The sequence below is a fragment of the Amblyomma maculatum genome, chromosome 3 (assembly GCF_055883805.1).
Source record: "Amblyomma maculatum isolate TAMU_Amacu chromosome 3, ASM5588380v1, whole genome shotgun sequence".
NCBI classification, from domain to species: domain Eukaryota; kingdom Metazoa; phylum Arthropoda; class Arachnida; order Ixodida; family Ixodidae; genus Amblyomma; species Amblyomma maculatum.
The window spans coordinates 103,407,335-103,425,499 of record NC_139346.1 but is presented as its reverse complement, the minus strand read 5'-3'; the positions used below and the strand labels follow the sequence as shown (position 1 = coordinate 103,425,499).

Here is an 18,165-nt window from a genome sequence, read left to right as displayed (position 1 = left end):
TTGTATGCACACAAACTTTCTCATTTTGGATTTTATAATTGGGCCCCGCCTAAACGGGCAGGGCCTCACAAAAATTCGCCGATTTGCTCAACGTCCCTCCCCACGGTAATCTTTAGTAAAAGGCGAAAGATTATTTCGTATATTGAGGAGGAACTACAGCGTTCGATGCCCTATTGATGGCAACGTCCGACGACGTCCTTCGAACGAGACACCCATCTAAGGCCAGTTGCTCTCTGCTCTCAAGGCAAGATTGTCTCCCTGAAAATAACCGGAAGGCATGGAAGGCCTGCTAATGTGAAGGCAGTGTTCGCCGTATGCTGACTGTTAATGTATATAGAAGGATCTCACACGGGGGCAGGTGGATCACCGCCGCTTGCGGCGGGAGCTGGCCTGCCACAGAATTTTTATCTGTTGTAAGCCGTCATTGCACCCACCACCGTTTCGGTGGTGGGCGACGGCTGTTGCTGCGGCGCGCGTCTTTCTCTTCCTTTTCTTCTCTATTTTCTTTTCTGTCTGCACGAGGCAGCGGAGGTGGCCCCGCCGAGGTGGTGCAGTGGTAAGACGCCCGACTACTGTGCCGGAGTACCCGGGTTCGAACCCGACCTCGGCGGCTGCGTTTCGATGGAGGCGAAACGAAGAGGCGTCCGTGTGCTGTGCGATGTCAGCGCCCGTTAAAGATCCCCAGGAGGTCAAAATTACTCCGTAGCCCTCCACTACGGCTCCTCTTTCTCTCTTTCCACTTTCATTCCCATCTTCCTCCCTTCTCTCACAGCGCGGTTGAGGCGTCCACAGGAAAGCCCCGCCGGGGTGGTGCAGTGGTAAGACGCCCGACTACTGTGCCGGAGTACCCGGGTTCGAACCTGACCTAGGCGGCTGCGTTTCGATGGAGGCGAAAGAAGAGGCGTCATGTGCTGTGCGATGTCAGCGCACGTTAAAGATCCTCAGGTGGTAAAAATTACTCCGTAGCCCTCCACTACGGCTCCTCTTTCTCTCTTTCCACTTTCACTCCCATCTTCCTCCCTTCCCTTACGGCGCGATTGCGGTGTCCACAGAAAAACAAGTGAGACAGTTACTGCGCCTTTTCCTTCCTATAAATAAATCAGTCCACAGGAAACAAGTGAGACAGTTACCTTGCCTTTCCCTTCCTATAAATCAATCCAATCCTTTGTTGTTGTTGTTGTTGTTGTGGCTGTAGGAATAAGGGAAAGGAAATGCACGGGCCTGCTACTGGCTCTGTAGCTGAGCCCCCTCCGCTGCCTCGTGCAGACAGAAGAGAAAATAGAGAAGAAAGAAAAGGAAGAGGGAAAGAAAGACGCGCGCCGCAACAGCCGTCGTCCACCACCAGCGGTGGCGTGTGCAATGATGGCCTACAGCAGATAAAAATTCTGTGCAGGCTAGCCCCCACCGCAAGCGGCGGTGACCGACCTGTACCAGCCCCATCAGGGGAGAGCCTACCAATGCTTTCACGAGGCTTGAAGGGTCATGCCATTCAATGTAATGTACATATTACGCACAATCCTCGAATCGTGATCCTGCTCTCATGATCAGATTGCTTTACTTCAGGTCGACCTCGCAAAAGCATTTGATCGAGTTCGTAATTCATTCGGATTTCTCTTCTGGGGCGAGCGAGTGTTGGTTTTGTAGTACTGAAGGGGGTGCAGCATTGTTCGAATCGCCTGATTTCAAATGGCCACCAATCAAGCCCCGTGCCAATCAAATCTTCTGTGAAGCAAGGCTGTCCGATGTTTCTGCTGCTTTTTTTTTTACATGAAGCCAGTTTGTCTGAGCGTTCTGCGCAACAGTAGTAACCACGGCTTCTCTCCTTTTGGAAATAAGGTTAAAGTGCTTACATGTACGGATGATCTTGCGTTTATCTGCACTGACAAACCAAACATAGAGAAAGTTATATCCAGCATAGAACAATTTGGCATTATCTCTGGTGCTCAGATGAATCACTTCAGTTCTGGCCTTTGGGTTGGCTCGTGGGGTTCAACACAGCTCCTATTTGCAGGTGTGAAATGGTCATGTGTGCCCCCCAAATTACTGCGCGTTTCACTGCATGCAACTATGTCAAGTACAAATTACTGGAAAGAGTGAGTTCCAGTCGTCCAGCGTTTTGCTAATACATTTGTCCCCTATCGGCTTTCAATCTTTGCTTGGACTCAGACCTACAACCTGTTTCTGGCAACAAAATTTATTACGGGCTTCAGTTCCTCCATTCTGATAAACATTACATTCAGCGTTTTCACTGAATATTGGTGACGTTTATTTGGTCATCAAATTTTGAACCATTTCGACGTGATAACCTATTCAGAACTGTTTGTGCAAGGGGGCTCGGCATATTGCACCTGTATGTGAGGCAGTTAGTTGCCTTTTTCTTCTTTTTTCGTGATTGTTCAAATCCCATTATTAGAGCATTTCTGCAAATTAATTTCAAGAATTTGCTTCCCAACTTTGTGGTTTCTTCAGATTTTACTGACCGCCCGCAGTTACTAGGATTTATGAAGTTTATGCTTCGGTGCGGTTTTTCACAGAACGGTTCTCGAAAGAGTACTTATCATCTCTTTTACTCAAGAGTCTATACATGGAAATGACAGCAATGCTTTTTCCGCCACCACTGTAACGTTCTTTATACTTTGGCCTTAAGGGTCATGATGTGCTGAAGAGGATGCGCAAAATCCAGATTTCACTTTCCACAAAAATTTTTTCTTTAAATTACACGCTCAAGCCTACCTCTTAACACATGGCTCCATAGGAAAAATATTTTTGTATCTTTTGTAAACTGCCGTCTCCGTGATGTGCCTGAAACAATTGAGCACTGTTACATTTTTGCGAAGATGCAATTTTCTTTTCAGATGTACTGCAAAGAACTCTAAAAAAACTTTCTTCTGAATTTGTACAGTGCGCGTTATCTTGCTGTTACAAAATCTGATTGCGAGCCATATGACATGTTATTCCTTAGTGGACTTCATTGCTTGTGGGAGACACGCATGTTGGATCGCAACGCTGAACATGTTCCCTGACCTAGACTCCATTTTAGCAGAATGATGCTGCAACTGAAGGACATTTATGAACAAATTGACTTTCAACCTGACTGGCTTCCGCTGGTCACACGGTGATTATCTTTGCCTGACTTTTGTGTTTTCTGTTGTGCAGCTCTGCGACGGCTCAGTGCTGTGTAAACAGTCTGTGTATACATAACCATTTCTGTGCTTAACCACGTGTAATAAATACCTTGTCAGAAAAAAAATAAATTCGGAACTTGGCGCAGTTGTTAAAGCACTGGGCCGGGGATCCAAGGGATGGGGGTTCTATTACCGGTGGAGATAAGGTTAATTAATTTATTTTGAACTTTCGCTCTCGAAAGCGTGACACCTCTGCTGACAACCTTCTATCGACAATAATGAGACATTAAACGCTTTTGCCTTAAAATTGTGTTCTGTTGTTAAATCCAAACAGTTTTTGGAATGATTACAGTGTATATAAAAACCCTGGTTGCACTGAATATGCAGAGGTTATTAATTTACCCATTTTAACCATTTCTTTACAAGAGCTATGAAGCATATACGCGATTGTGGGCATTCCAGGGAGGACATTCTGTAACGCTATCAATACAAAACCAGTCTAAAACCGCACACCTTGCTCCGCTCCTATTGGTCGGCGGCCATATTGAAGTTATGCGTCATCACAGATCTCACCGGTGACTGCGGTTGTACGTCATGAACAAGACTAAAGTGGTGACGTTGCCCATGCGCTGAACATTGACTGAAATTGTGAGCGAAACGAGGTAACCCTAAAACCAGTCAACTTGAGTAGAGCGAAAATGGCGGCTGTGTTCCTTGCGGATGCGCTGGCTATGAGACACCGGGAACGTAACATCGTTTGCGTCGCATAGGCGTCGATCAGCGGTACGTGCGCCGGTAGCGGAAGCCATCGGGCAGAACGCTGATTGCCCTCAAGGCACCGCGGGGTGATATGGAAAGAAGTAGCTAGGCAAGTTGTTCTACGTTGTGAACATCGCTATAGTGAGCAGACTTTGGTGTTTACTGCGTGTGTTCGGCTAAACGTTCGGAGGGCTATTGTAAACTTGCAATGTGCCTGTTTTATCTCAGATCTGCGACGCGAGCATGCGCACATTTGACCATCGCTGCCCCGCCAGACCAAGGCCTCCAAACGACACGTTCGTCTAGCGGTACTCCTGTGCGCCGAAAGGTGAACGAAGGCCTGCTGAACGCCTGCGACGTTTTCTTGGGTAAGCTCTAAAAACCCGCGCCGGTCATCGATCGTGATTATATGCATTAATATGGACAATCAACCACTTGCTGTAAGTTGGCTTCTCTGCAAGGCTTGTTTTCCAAGCAAAAGGACTCGTACGCACTCTCGCAATGTTTAAAGAAACGAACAGAGGAAAGTTCTCTGACGAAAGTTCAAGAGCTGTATATACTTCCCCTTTATATGTAAAATGCAGGATGAAGGGACAAGGGATTGTAGCGCCTTGCTCCTGGAGCATGACTGGTTTCGGCCCATTCGTTACGCTCCCTCTCTACGACACGTTCGCTACTCGAAAGTGTGAATACGCTGTAAAAAGCGCCTACTTCTTTTCGTTTCAGCAAGGACTAGAAGAGTGTTGTGTGATAACGAGACATTTTGGATGGAATACGAGCCTTGCAGAGAAGCTGACTTGTATTCCGGCGAGTGATCGTTTGTCTGAATTCGCTGAAGCTGCATGCATAAGACGGGCTAGTTATGCATATGAAAGCATGTTACAGTACAAATTTAGTATTATGGCAGCAGTAACCAAATACTCAATGTTTGAATCTCTTTCCTGCCTAAGAAACCATAGCGCTTGCGTTATGCAGGTAATCAACACATTTTATATCACTGTGAAGCTGCAAGGCTGTCGTTACAATGATGCTTGCTTAAAGCCCCGTGACACGTTGCCAGCATTCCTGTGAATGTTTACCACCTCACTGTGGGCTAGTTGGTATGGATCTTCGATTGTATACTAGAAAATAGAAAATGCAAAAGACGGACTTAAATGGATGTCATTGTTTGAGTATGCAGAAGACAGTAACTACCCACTGGAGTCATGGCTGCTTACACCAATGCCAAGTTATCATTGCATTTCAATGCAACTTGCTGCCCCTTCTCTGCTATCTTCTTGCAGCTTGGCACAGTTGGCTGTGGTCACCAGCTGTGTGGTAAACATGCTTAAACCGAAAAGCGTAGCGTTACAGCAAGGTAGTAAATGTCGGTGATGCTTATTGAAATCAGAAAATGCCACCAAAGATTTTTTACTACCAGACATATTCAGTAAAAACACTTATTGCTTGGCGGCTGCATTTCACTCGAGTGTTTTTATTGAGAACGAGACACCGTACATATCAGCACACTTACCTTGATGTACAATGACCATACAACATTGACATGGGTATTGCAGAAACATTATTGGGATCAAAGAAGCCATTTCCTTTAAACATATTGAAGCTACCTATACAATTAGGTACTGTATGCATGGTGCAATGTGCTAAATGCTTACACATCAAAGATAAAAATGCCAGCTCGATGGTGTACTACTAGCGGTCTTGCTCTGTGCTAAATACGGTAACAGCTCCTAGGAGAATGGTGTACAAATACTAGGCTGAAGTGCCCCGAATGATTGCTGAATGATTACAAAATTCTAGTGACGATAAAATAACTAAGCATCACATGCATTGTTAAGGCAATGTGTGAATAGAGGTTTTGTACACTAATAAAACGTGCAACACTGCAAGGGGAATGCTGAAGAGCTTGAAGACAGTAGAGGCAGCTACAATACGAGCATTGAAAAATATTTTACACCATAAACTTGGTAGAGCGAGAGAAATAAGATGGCTACTCAGTACAAAAGAGCACTGAACAAGGATTGAGGAGGAACTTTGGTTTGCAAGCAAAAATCTAAACGCTGTCTCAGCTTGCAAACTGAGGCTTCATCTCAACCCTTGTTCAGCACTGTTTCATACACCATAAATGTGTTATAAGTACGCTTTTACATAATTATCACCTACTTTTGACCTTGGAATTTATCTTCCAAGTCTTTTTCAACAAGTAATCAGAAAATTAATCTGTGCAAACTGGCGTTTCAATTGAATCGATTTGTACATAATGCACACAACATGGAAAGGTAATAGAATGACTCCATATAAGCTATAACGGCACTTCAAAATTAGCACACATTCTTCGCCTTCGAGGTTATCTGCATACCTCCCTGGTGGGCCCCTTGTTTACAATAAGACTGCGGAAGTTAAGCAGATTCCCCAGCTCGCCTGCGGCATCGCGCACCAGCCTTGCGTCATGCATTTGCCTTTCCCGTCAAAAGGGGGGTGGGTACCGTTCAACATGAACAGACACTATGACAACGTTCAGAGAAAGGCCTTCCAACAATGTGCCTTTAACATACACTGCCTGCTGCGCGAAATTCAACATACTACACACCCCAGTACAGACCTGGTTGAACAAGCTCGTCCTCTCCTCGGTCACCATAACAAATTTTTAAATAGAGTATTTTCTTTCTCTGAGCATACCAAACAGACTTTAACATCACAGTTTGTGCACCTTATAAAGACTGAACAATTAGCATCAGCAACATCAATGAAATATCAGGAACGAGCCCGCTCTGGCCGAAGTCAACTGGCTGTGAAGCACAGGAGTGACTGTCACTGTGGCTTGCACGAGGAGTCCGTGGTGGAGGGACGTGTGTCAGATCTCGTTTCCCGCACTGCAATTACAAGCTCTTGCATCCTGCCACCTGTGTTAGTGTAGTGCAGCCTTACATTAGTGTAGCTTTCATCTTCTTGTATTTTCTTTTAAACAAACAGAACAGCAGGCCAAATACACAGCCACGAAAAACAAATCCTAAAGCAAGTCATCCGTCAAGCCCAGGCCGCCGCCAGAAGCAAACTGATTCCGGCCGACGCCTAGGGGGGAGATAGACGGTTAAAGGGGGAGCTGCGCCTCACCCGATCATCCATGCTCTCTGACGGGTGCAGGTGAAGTGCTTTCTCTCTCGCCCTGCGACTTGTCGCTCATGCCATCGATAGTAAGCACTGTTTGACAACCCTGATACTCTTAAGTAAGCTGAAGATTTAGTCGATTTCCGTGCCACACGCTTTCACCACGCTGATAAATGCAGGTTCGTAGCCTCCATTGCTTTCAATCAGATTTTTCCAGCTGATAACGATATCCGCATAGGGTCTTGAGTTTTAGACGATGCATGAAAAGCAGCAACAAGCCGAGGAAGCAGCTGTTTTCTACAAAAGGTGTAAAGTTATAATGTGAAGTTGAAGGCTGTCAGCATACAAAGTTGGTGCCTTTCAAATTTTCTTATTACCGAATTGAGTCAAAACAACAAAGCAAAAATTTCTCATCAGAAGCGTTGTTGAGTAGGCTTTCAAGAACTGGACATTAATAATATGACTCCTTCTCAATATTCATTGCATAAAATACAGACGGAAATTGCTTATTAAGTCCAAGGAAGTTTTGAGAATTTTGAGGGGACAATACCAAGCGCAGCTACTCAGCTACTAAATTGGTCGGTCGGTCGGTCGGTCGGTCGGTCGGTCGGTCGGTCGGTCGGCCGGTTGGTCGGTCGGTCGGTCGGTCGGTCGGTCGGTCGGTCGGTCGGTCGGTCGGTCGGTCGGTCGGTCGGTCGGTCGGTCGGTCGGTCGGTCGGTCGGTCGGTCGGTCGGTCGGTCGGTCGGTCGGTCGGTCGGTCGGTCGGTCGGTCGGTCGGTCGGTCGGTCGGTCGGTCGGTCGGTCGGTCGGTCGGTCGGTCGGTCGGTCGGTCGGTCGGTCGGTCGGTCGGTCGGTCGGTCGGTCGGTCGGTCGGTCGGTCGGTCGGTCGGTCGGTCGGTCGGTCGGTCGGTCGGTCGGTCGGTCGGTCGGTCGGTCGGTCGGTCGGTTGGTTGGTTGGTTGGTTGGTTGGTTGGTTGGTTGGTTGGTTGGTTGGTTGGTTGGTTGGTTGGTTGGTTGGTTGGTTGGTTGGTTGGTTGGTTGGTTGGTTGGTTGGTTGGTTGGTTGGTTGGTTGGTTGGTTGGTTGGTTGGTTGGTTGGTTGGTTGGTTTTGTGGGGTTTAATGTACCAAAGCGTTTCAGGCTACGAGAGACGCCGTAGTGGAGGACTCCGGAAATCTCGACCACCTGGGGTTCTTTAACGTGCACTGACATCGCACAGCACACGTGCGCCTTGCATTTCGCCTTCATCGAAAAGCGGCCGCTGGGGCCGGGATTGTATAAATTGTATAAACACACAATACATGACAGCCAACTCCACTAGTTTTCTGAAGCGTATTATTGGCATTCGCTATTTCCAGCTTCAATACCATTTAGGAACATAAACGAAAGGGCTCACCTCTTATGTTGAAGGTCTTCAATTTCCGAATACAACCCGAATAACTAAACTTAGTGGTACATTATTTTAGTTATTATTTGTTTATTAGGACCTATAACGTATATACACCTATATAATCCACCCGAAGTGACCATATCTAAGTTTGCTACAAAGCTTTTGAAAGAAAAGCTGGTCTTGTATATTACAGAACATTGTCAGCTCCTAAGTTATAAAATATAAACAGATTGGCCTATATGCCTTAATGAAAAGCTGTCCGGGTCGAACCACATTTAGTAACGAGAGCTACATTGGCCATAGTCTTGACATTCCACCGTGCCTGTCCGTGCCTGGCCGGTGCACGTCTGAAGAGCGAATAAGTCGTGGGAGGCTGTAGTGGGCAGCTGGCATGGCTGAGCACAAACTGGAAGTATGGCTTCCTGGAATTACGCTTGGCAGGAGCTCCCAACTCGGGCCTCTCGTTTCAAATGGGAGGGTGATATTAGAATCAGCCTGCCAAGACCCTTGCGTTTACGCCATCCCAAGGCCACGCAGGCCCGTTCATACGGGTAGGTTAAAGCGAGGCTTTATATGTTGGCTGGTAGCTTACGCTATCACGTCATCGCGAAGATGTGAGTGAAAACAGAGCGAAAGAGATGCCGTAGGGGAGGACTTCAAAACCCCGCACGATAGCGGCTTTCGCCTCATCGCACTTTGATGGACAAAAGTGTCCCATGGCATAAATAAAACTCAAACCAGAGTAAATTACTATATGCGAAAGCCATGTCTTTACTTTCAAGCCGAACCTAAGCTTAGCCATGCAGATTGCTCTCGAGTAACTCCAGGTTAAGCACAAGCTAAACCACAGGTAATTTTTGTTTGCTTGTATATAGCTCTCAAGTTTTATTTTTTAAGCAAAATAAATGCATAATGCGTATAAACACCCAAGTTATCGTTTACAAAATTTTTGGTAAATATAAATTTGAATACATTGTAATTGTCAGAGACCCTTTAACTAAAACAAAACGTGGACCCTCTCTTACCTATTCAGTGTTAGGCAGAGGTATTCATCAGTTCAGTTCAGTTCAGTCGTTCAGTCGTGTCCGAATCATCGTGACCCTATGGACCATATCACGCCAAGCTTTCCAGTCTCTCAATGCCTTTTTAACATCACACAACTTCATCTACAGCGCCTCGAGGATGCCACCTAACCATCGCGTTCGCTGCGTACCCCTTCTCCGGTGACCCTGAACCTTTCCCAACATCAAATCTTTCTCCAGCGACTCCTCTCTTCTCCTCAGATAACCAAAGTGCCTGAGCTTTAACTTTAGAATTTGACCCTCCAATGAGCACTCAGGGTTTATGGTCGACAATATCAACTGATTTCATCTTCTGGCAGTCCAAGGAATTTCTCAGGAGTCACCGCCAGCAACACAATTCAAACTGGCAGTCCAAGGAACTCTCAAGAGTCACCGCCAGCAACACAATTCAAACGCGTCAATTCTTCGGTGGTAAGTCTTCGTCATAGTCCAACTGTCGCATCCATACATCACAACAGGAAAGACCAGAGCACGAGTTATACGGATCTTGGCTGGCAGTCTAATGTATCTGCTCTTTACAAGGCGGTCAAGGCTAGACATGGGTCTCTTTCCCAGAAGCAGGCATCTCCAAATTTCATGGCTTCAGTCTCCTTTCGGGGTAATCTTGGAGCCCTAGAAGAGAAAATCTGTCACAGCTTCCACTTCTTATTCCTTGATGCACCATGACTTGATAGACCAAGACGCCATGATCTTTGTCTTTTTAATGTTCAGTTTAAGCCCAAACTTCTCACTCTCTTCTTGTACGCGCATCAGAAGTCTCTTGAGTTTCACTTCACTTTCTGCCATTAAAGTGGTATCATCCGCATATCTAAGGTTGTTGATACGTTTTCCAGCAATCTTCACTCCAGCTGAAGACTCGCCGAAACCGGCTTTTCTCATGATGCACTCAGCATATAAGTTAAATAGGCAGGGCGGCAGTATGCCGCCTTGTCTCACTCCTTTCTCAATCGGAAACCAATTAGTAAGATCATGCACAGTTCTGATTGTGGCCTCTTGCTCTTTATACAGGTTCCTGAGGAGACAGATGAGGTGAATTGGAACTCCCATCTCTTGGAGAGCTTGCCACAATCTGCTGTGATCTGTGCAGTTAAACGCTTTCGCATAATCAATAAAGCAGACATATATGCGTTTCTGGAACTCTTGCTTTTTGCATGATCTAGCGAAGGTTGGCAATTTGGTCTCTAGTTCCTTTGCTTTGCGAAACCCAGCTTGCACGTCCGGAAGCTCCCGATCCACATACTGCTGCAGCCTGCCTTGGAGGATTTTCAACATCACCTTGCTAGCATGCGAAGTAAGCGCGATCGTGCGGTATTTGAAACAATCTTTGGCACTTCCTTTCTTTGGAATGGGGATGTGAACTGACCTCCTGCAATCCTGTGGCCACTGCAGGGTTGTCCAAATTTGCTGACATGATGTACACAGGACATTAACAGCATCATGGTTGAGGTTTTGAAGCAACTCAGCTGGAATGTCATCAATTCCGCTAGCTTTGTTCTTACGAAGACTGGCTAAGGCCCATGCAACTTCACTCTTCTGGATGCCCGGCTCGAGATCAGTAATCACAACCGTGTTATGTTGGGTTTGCACATCCGGGTCCTTCTTGTACAGTTATTCTGTGTATTCCTGCCACCTCCTCTTTATCTCTGAGGCTTCAGTGAGGTCCCTGCCTCGTTTGTTCTTTATCACACCCAGCTAGCATAGAAGCTTCCTTTGATATCTTTGATTGTCTTATGGAGAGCTCTTTTGTTCCTCAATTGGCTGTTGTCCTCCACTGCTTGGCACTGTATGTTCAGGAAGGCATTCTTTTCTCTCCTTGCTATTTTCTAAAAATCCGCATTGAGAAACTTGTATCTTTCTCTTTCCCCCATAACTTTTGCCATCCTCCTTTCCTCAGTTATTTGCAAAGCCTCTTCAGATAACCAGTTTGCTTTCTTGCATTTCTTTTGCTTTGGAACTACCTTAGTAGCAACTACTATTATATCACGAACATCAGTCCACATCTCTTCAGGCTGTCTGTCTTCTAGATCTAATTCTTGAAATCGATTCCTCACTTCCACAGCATATACTGATGGAATCTCATCCAGATCATACCTGAAAGGCCTTCTAGTTTTCCGCGTTTTCCTTAATCGAAGCTTAAATTTGGCAACAAGAAGCTGATGATCGGTGCCCCAATCAGCCCCAGACCTTGTTTTTACTGCTTTTTTAACGCTTCTCTATCTCTGGCGGCAAATAATATAATCAGTTTGATTCCTGTACAGACCGTCCGGTGAAGGCCATGTGTACAGGTGCCTCTTGTGCTGTTGAAAATGAATATTCGCTATGGTCAGGTTGGTTTCTTGACAGAACTCTACTAGCATATGCCCAGCCTCATTTGGCTCACCATGACATCAAGATATTCATACATGGCATTAATTGAAAGGCAGTCCCCCCCCCCACACCCGTCATTATGGTAACATAATATACTAAACTCCCCAAGCAGTGATAATATTTTTTTCATCATAACTGTCTTCACAACTGCACTTCACAAAAAGCTTAACGAATTTGCAGTCTTTCATTCAGCCTATTTCCAAAAAAGGGCCATTATTTCTAGAAGAAATCTGCAGTTTCTACGCAAAATTGTAAGAATGGAGCTTTCTACCCAAAACTTTTTCAATCCTGTGATTTTGAAATACATTGGACCGTTTGCTTCACGCTTTTTCTTTCGCTTTCACGTGTAGTTACTCATCTACTGCATTAGCTTGTGTCATATTTGCGTTATTTCTTACTGTGGCTGAGTTTCTTTCTTCACGGGCTACTTGTCCTCTAGTATTTCCAAGTAGAAACTGATATCTCGAGAGTCAAATTATAAACCGCGCATATTTATTTTCTCCATAATTTTACGTAATGAAACTTAAGTTTTGCCGGTAGCCGGAAAACTTCCGCCCTCATTACTTTTCACGAACTCCGTATTTCGTATACGAACGCGTGATAGGTGTTTTAACCCATATTTTCCCACCACCATAACATGAAACAAGAAAAAAAAATACATTTACGTGTTCTTAAGCAGTGACAGTTACCTAACTGTCTCACGCAGGAACCTTATTGTGCCTTCAATGCGAAAGTCAACCGCTAATGTTACCAAGATGATTGCATCTATAAAAAATAGAAAGCCATGTTGCTGTTCCCTATAGCCAAGGAGAGAATATACGGACACAGTTGCTTGAACGGATGTTTATTTTTTAATAATACAACAATTATCGTACGCCCTTGAAAGATTTGTTTTATTGTCTTTTTCCAGCTGTCATCTCTGTACAAAACTCTGTCATGCGCACCAAGTTACTCTCGCTATACTGAACAGAATGCAACACCTCGTATTTTCCGCTCAATTGACAACAGAGGGGACTGCAGCTTACAGGTATGTGTGAAAAGACTTAAGCAGGATCGGTATATTTAGCAATCATTTAAGAGTGGCGTTGACAAGGCGCCTCTCAATGAGCAGAGTGTCACTGTAAGAAAAATCAAATATGTATGATTAGAATTGGCTTGAATCTATCAAATATTATGAGAGTATTTTTTTTAATCTGTATTAACAATTCCGTAGTGGCCGACTTTAAACGATTGGCAAGAATATTAAGGGTGGTCTCTGGTCTGTACTGCATCCGCTGACCTACCCTCTTCTAAGAGGGCATTCTGTCTGTCGTATACAAATTGGAGTGGTTGCCAAGAGTTCTCTGGAGAATCTTTGGAATTCAGTATGTTAGCATAGCCTTCAGTTCATGCAGCAGTTCGAATGTTGGCTTCATCAACATATTGTTTAGCGTCCACAGAAACGCCTCCGCTGACTCCACCGAAGACGGCATGGGCTTGCAGTTCTGGATGGGCATGTGCCAGTTCATCATCTTCATCTCCTGAATATACCCACTGCAGGGCGAAGGCCTCTCCCATATTTCTGCAATTAAGCGACCATCGTTTATCCTCTCTTCGCACTACATGTCCTGCCCATGCCCATTTCTTCTTCTTAATTTCCACTAGAATGTCAGTAACTTGAGTTATTTCTCTGACCCACTCTGCACCAGTTCGTCTGTGCCAGTTCATCTACATATTAATCGTTCCCTCAAGAGGCTAAATGTAACGAGGCACTGCATTGATCAAAGTTACGAGGAAAGTATCGAGGGGCAATATATCACACAGTTCTGCCCACAATTCTTCCCTTGGAGTCTAATTTTCAAGCAGACACAGGTAAACGGCTCCATGAAGCATAGTGTAGCATTTGGTGGGAAAGGACTTTCTGGAGGCCATTAAGTCGGACAAAGTCGTGTGTAACTTATTTTGGTTCCAGTCTCGTTGCACGTCTATGGAAAGCACCACTGCCGTTCTTTCATCGCTGCTGCGATGCGAAGTGGGCGATCTCGTAGACGTGAGGTGGACGGTTACGTGGCGGCGCGTGTGATGCAGCTCACCGCAAGACTAGGTTTATTTACAGACGTGCGTATCTCCTTCTAGTAAAGCACACACGGCTAGCCGAGCAAAACCTGAGCAACACAACTTTTGCAAGATGCTAAATGTTTAAGCCAAATCATCTGCACTGTTTTCTTTTTGCCATGCTAGCCTTGCACGAAAGAATTGGTGAATTGCGTCGCGGACGCATTCCTACCCCTATTTTCTTTCCCAAGGTCTTTCTTATTTCAACGTAGTTCTTTCGTAAGTCCATGCCTAAACACCAATGCTTTGCGAAATGCACTCTGTTAAATTCTCTATGTTTCATGCGCATAGTTCATTTAAATCGAACTTCTGAATTCTCCCTCTCAATGCTTGCATTTTAATTATTGACTTTTTAAGGAGCAAGCGTGTCTCTAGAGCACTAACCTGGATAACCTCATATAATGTTGTATATGGTGTCTTATTTGCGCTGCTTAATGCGAGGAGTTGTGTTAGTCTGCCATGAACGTCTGCTCTGTCTGTCTGCGTACATCAGTGAGAAGGGAAGGGTATTTTTAAAACAAAGTAGCACATTCAGTTCGAATGGGAACGCGTGACTCTCACACGCGGCGGGATAGCTTTCAATACCGCTGACTGAGACTCCTTGTTTTCGGTCATTTACCTAATAACATTAGGGAAGAAAGGATATAAACGATATAAAAACTAAGCACTGATATTCTTTTCCATAGTAAAACATACCATCAACATCGAATGGAGTGTTGATGTCCGAAACACTTGTTGTGGCAGCAAGTTTTCAGTGCCTGAAGTCGAGTAGTAGACGTTGTGCTAGAGAAGAGGAAGTCACGGAGAGGAACGAACACGACGAGCACTAAATTGCTATATATTTTAATTTCCACACTCAGAATGTATTTTTATTTGTTGGAATTCAGTGCAAGCTCATTTTGTCTCCTTTCGCTCCCTTAGTTTTGCGCTACTTTTAGCCTTAGAAACATGCACCGCAAGACCAACAAGGCACGCATCTGCACAAGGCTCATGATAACCTAGTATATTCGCGTAACCTTTTTTTTTTCAAACTGTATTGCAACATTAGCTCGTAAACATAGGTCTTCAAACATTTATTTTATCGCGGTCGGTAGTTAACTAGCCATTTTTCATAGGCATACGTCCGCTTGAAATATAATATGTATTATCTATTTATTCCCATTCCTCAAGATCGGACACATTCCCTTCCTGGATGAGTTAATTACCATATTTGTTTCATTCTTTTTAAATTGAAATAGAGTTCCCAATACATTGTTTCTTACTTTGTTACGATATATTACTCATAGTGAGGGAGCATATAGAAAAACGTCCACAGAACAAATTCTACGAAGTGCAGTGCGTCGTTTACACCGACTAGGAATGAAACAAACATTAGGCTAGGTTTAGATCTGCTAAGCTTGGTCGAGTTGCGAAAGCAACAGCTGCATGGATACGCTTGTGGTTAGCTTGTCGTTATAGTTGGTATTTTATAGTGGCAGCTATAGCGATATCAAGAAGCCGAAGCATGGTCAGCACGTCTACGATCGACGACATCTTCAGTCTCAGTGATTAAACCAGCAGTGGCCAAATACCGCTTCCTTCTTTTCTCTAGACGTCCAGCCCGCTCTTCATCTGTTTCTTCAGCACGCTGTCTCCTGAAGTTTTCTTTCCGCCTACGTGTGGATTCTTTTGTTGCACCATCGGCTCGTTTAGCTGCAGCGTCGGCCCGCCGTTTCTCGAGCCTAATTCTTGTACATTCTTCCTCCGTTTCCTCTGCACGTCTTTTGAGCTTCGTCTCAATCCGACGCTCTTGGGAACTCAACCCGGAACCTTCCGTAGTCGTCGTGGATTCCCCCCACTATGGGAAGTAGAAAGATTTCTAGCTACATCTTCGTTACGACGCTTCTAAAGTCGTGGCGCGCGTTCTTCTGCTGTCTCTTGAGCTTGTCGTCTCTTTCTAGCTTCGTTCTGTCATTGTTAGCTGTCTTTAGCGCTCTCCATAACGACTAGATTCCACGCAGGCAAAGAGGGCTTATATCCGCGAAGCGTCACCTCCTCTCCTCTACCTGCGGATCACACATATGGCGGGAGCGATGGATGGATAAATGGAATATAGGAGCGTCCCCTTTGAAACGGGGTGGTAGCAGAAGCTATCATGCTCATTTTTCTCCCTATATCTTATTATTGATCTAGATTGGTTAACTAAACCATCATTCAATTTAATAAATTTTTGTTTCTACATTAGTAACATCATGTCACTTCTTTGCTTTTAAGCCACCAATCTTCCAGTCGTTTTTTGCTAGTTTCCACCACCGGTTTATTCACCCGGCCACTGGTGTCTCTAAGCCCCCGAGCTTCAGGAACAGTGACTGCGCCTGCAGCAACTTCCGGATGGATACCATTCCATTCGAGTATAATATGGTCAATTGTTTCATTGGAGTTACCACATACAGCACATGCATCATCGTCATTGTTAAATTTCTTTTTGTAGCAGCGTGTTCTAAGGCACCCTGATATAGCTCCGAAAAGTAGGGCACTGCCTCTTGAGTTATCAAAGAAAGCTTCCTTCCTGATCTACATTTTCCACTTTCGGTATAATTCCACGCTCTGTTTTTTTCCATTGATTATTTCCAATTTTTACCTTCTGTGGTTTTCACCTGTTGCTTAATACTCTTTATTTCTCCCTCCTGGTGACTATCATACTTACTAGTTACTTTCCTACTTCTTTCCCTCCATTGTGAGTCAACGCTTTCTACGTACAGGTATTTTTTTTTTTTATACTTTAGCTGCCCATCTGTTACTGTCCAATTTCCTCAGGCGTTCCTCATATAATATTTTACTCTGAGCTTCCCGTACTTCAAACGATGCCCAGTCCATATCTCCCTGTGCCGCCTCATTTGTGGTTTTGTTGAGGGCTGCAGGTGCTAATCGTCCAACGGCTCTCTGATTTATTTCTCATGTAGACTTTACCTCTGATTTTAGGCACAAAACCGCATTTTCGAAGTCCGAGCACCATAATTCCTTTCCAAATACCCCTCAAAACATCATACCTGTTGTATCCCCACAATGCCCTAATCTTCATTGTCCCGGCATTCAATCGCCATTTGGCCTTAAGTGATTGCTCATGCTTTCCAATGTATGCCTATCCTCCGTTTACCCATACCACCAGATATTTATATTCTGCTACTCGGGGTATTTCATGGCCTTGTATTTTAAGACCCTGTTTAGTTGAGCCATTGAAAATTATCAGACCCGACTTAACTGCGCCAAAACTGAAACCTAGAGCGTCCCCTTCGTCTCCGTAATACTTAAATAGAATTTGGAATTCTTCCAGACTTTCAGCAAGCAGCACAATATCGTCTGCATACATCAAACCGGGGAGGCGCTGCTCTACCGCCTTTCCACCTACTCTATATGACAGGTTAAAACCTAGGTTACTCTCTTGTATCCTCCTTTTCAAGTTTATCATATAAAGCATGAACAGCAGCGGTGATAGAGGACAGCCTTGTATTAATCCTTCGCATACTTTGACATCTTCCGTACTTCTTATCCCTTCCCATGTAATTTCTACTTTGTTATCCCGGTATATCTGTTGTAGGAACTCTATTATCTCATAACCGATACCTTCTTCTTTTAATATGTTCCAAAAGAGTTCCCTGTTTACGTTGTCGTACGCCCCGTTTATGTCCAGGAAGGCGAAATACAAAGGTCTATTTTCCACTCTAGATATTTCGATGCATTCGGTAAGCACGAACAGGCTATCATCTAAGCGCCTACCATTTCTAAAGCCGTTCTGAAGTTCTCAGAGCATCTTGTTACTTTCTACCCATGCTAGCACCTTTAATTTCACCGCCTGCATAGCCAACCTGTACATAACCGATGTTATGGTAATCGGCCTGTAGGATTTTATGTGCATCATTTCTTCTTTCGCGTTATAAATCAAATTCATTTTACTCTGCCTCCAGCTGTCCGGGATTTGCTTATTCGTTATGACTGTTTCCAGAGCTTCTAACGTTTTCTTACTTTTTGGACCAAGTTCATAAATCAACTTGATCGGAATTCCATCTAGTCCTGTAGATGTGTTTTTAGAAATAATTTTTTCTGCTATTTTCCAGTTTAGATTGGTCAGGTGTATGTTGGTGTGTATTCAGCTACCTTGTGTTGCTTCCTGATTTGCGAAAATTACCCTATCGTCGCTCTTAAATGACTCGGCTATAACTGATGTAATGTAGTTCACTGCGTTGTCTCCCTATAAACAGTT

General features: G+C 44.6%; 1 protein-coding gene and 1 non-coding gene across 2 annotated transcripts in view; both read right to left on the bottom strand.

The window, feature by feature from the left end:
- The window catches only part of LOC146195454 (3-alpha-hydroxysteroid sulfotransferase-like), a 115,107-nt gene that overhangs the window by 45,186 nt on the left and 51,756 nt on the right, over positions 1–18,165 (bottom strand). The window lies entirely within an intron of this gene.
- Positions 43–162, bottom strand: LOC146195456 (U5 spliceosomal RNA). Its single transcript, XR_014706244.1, has one exon. It is a non-coding gene; the product is annotated as a U5 spliceosomal RNA (small nuclear RNA).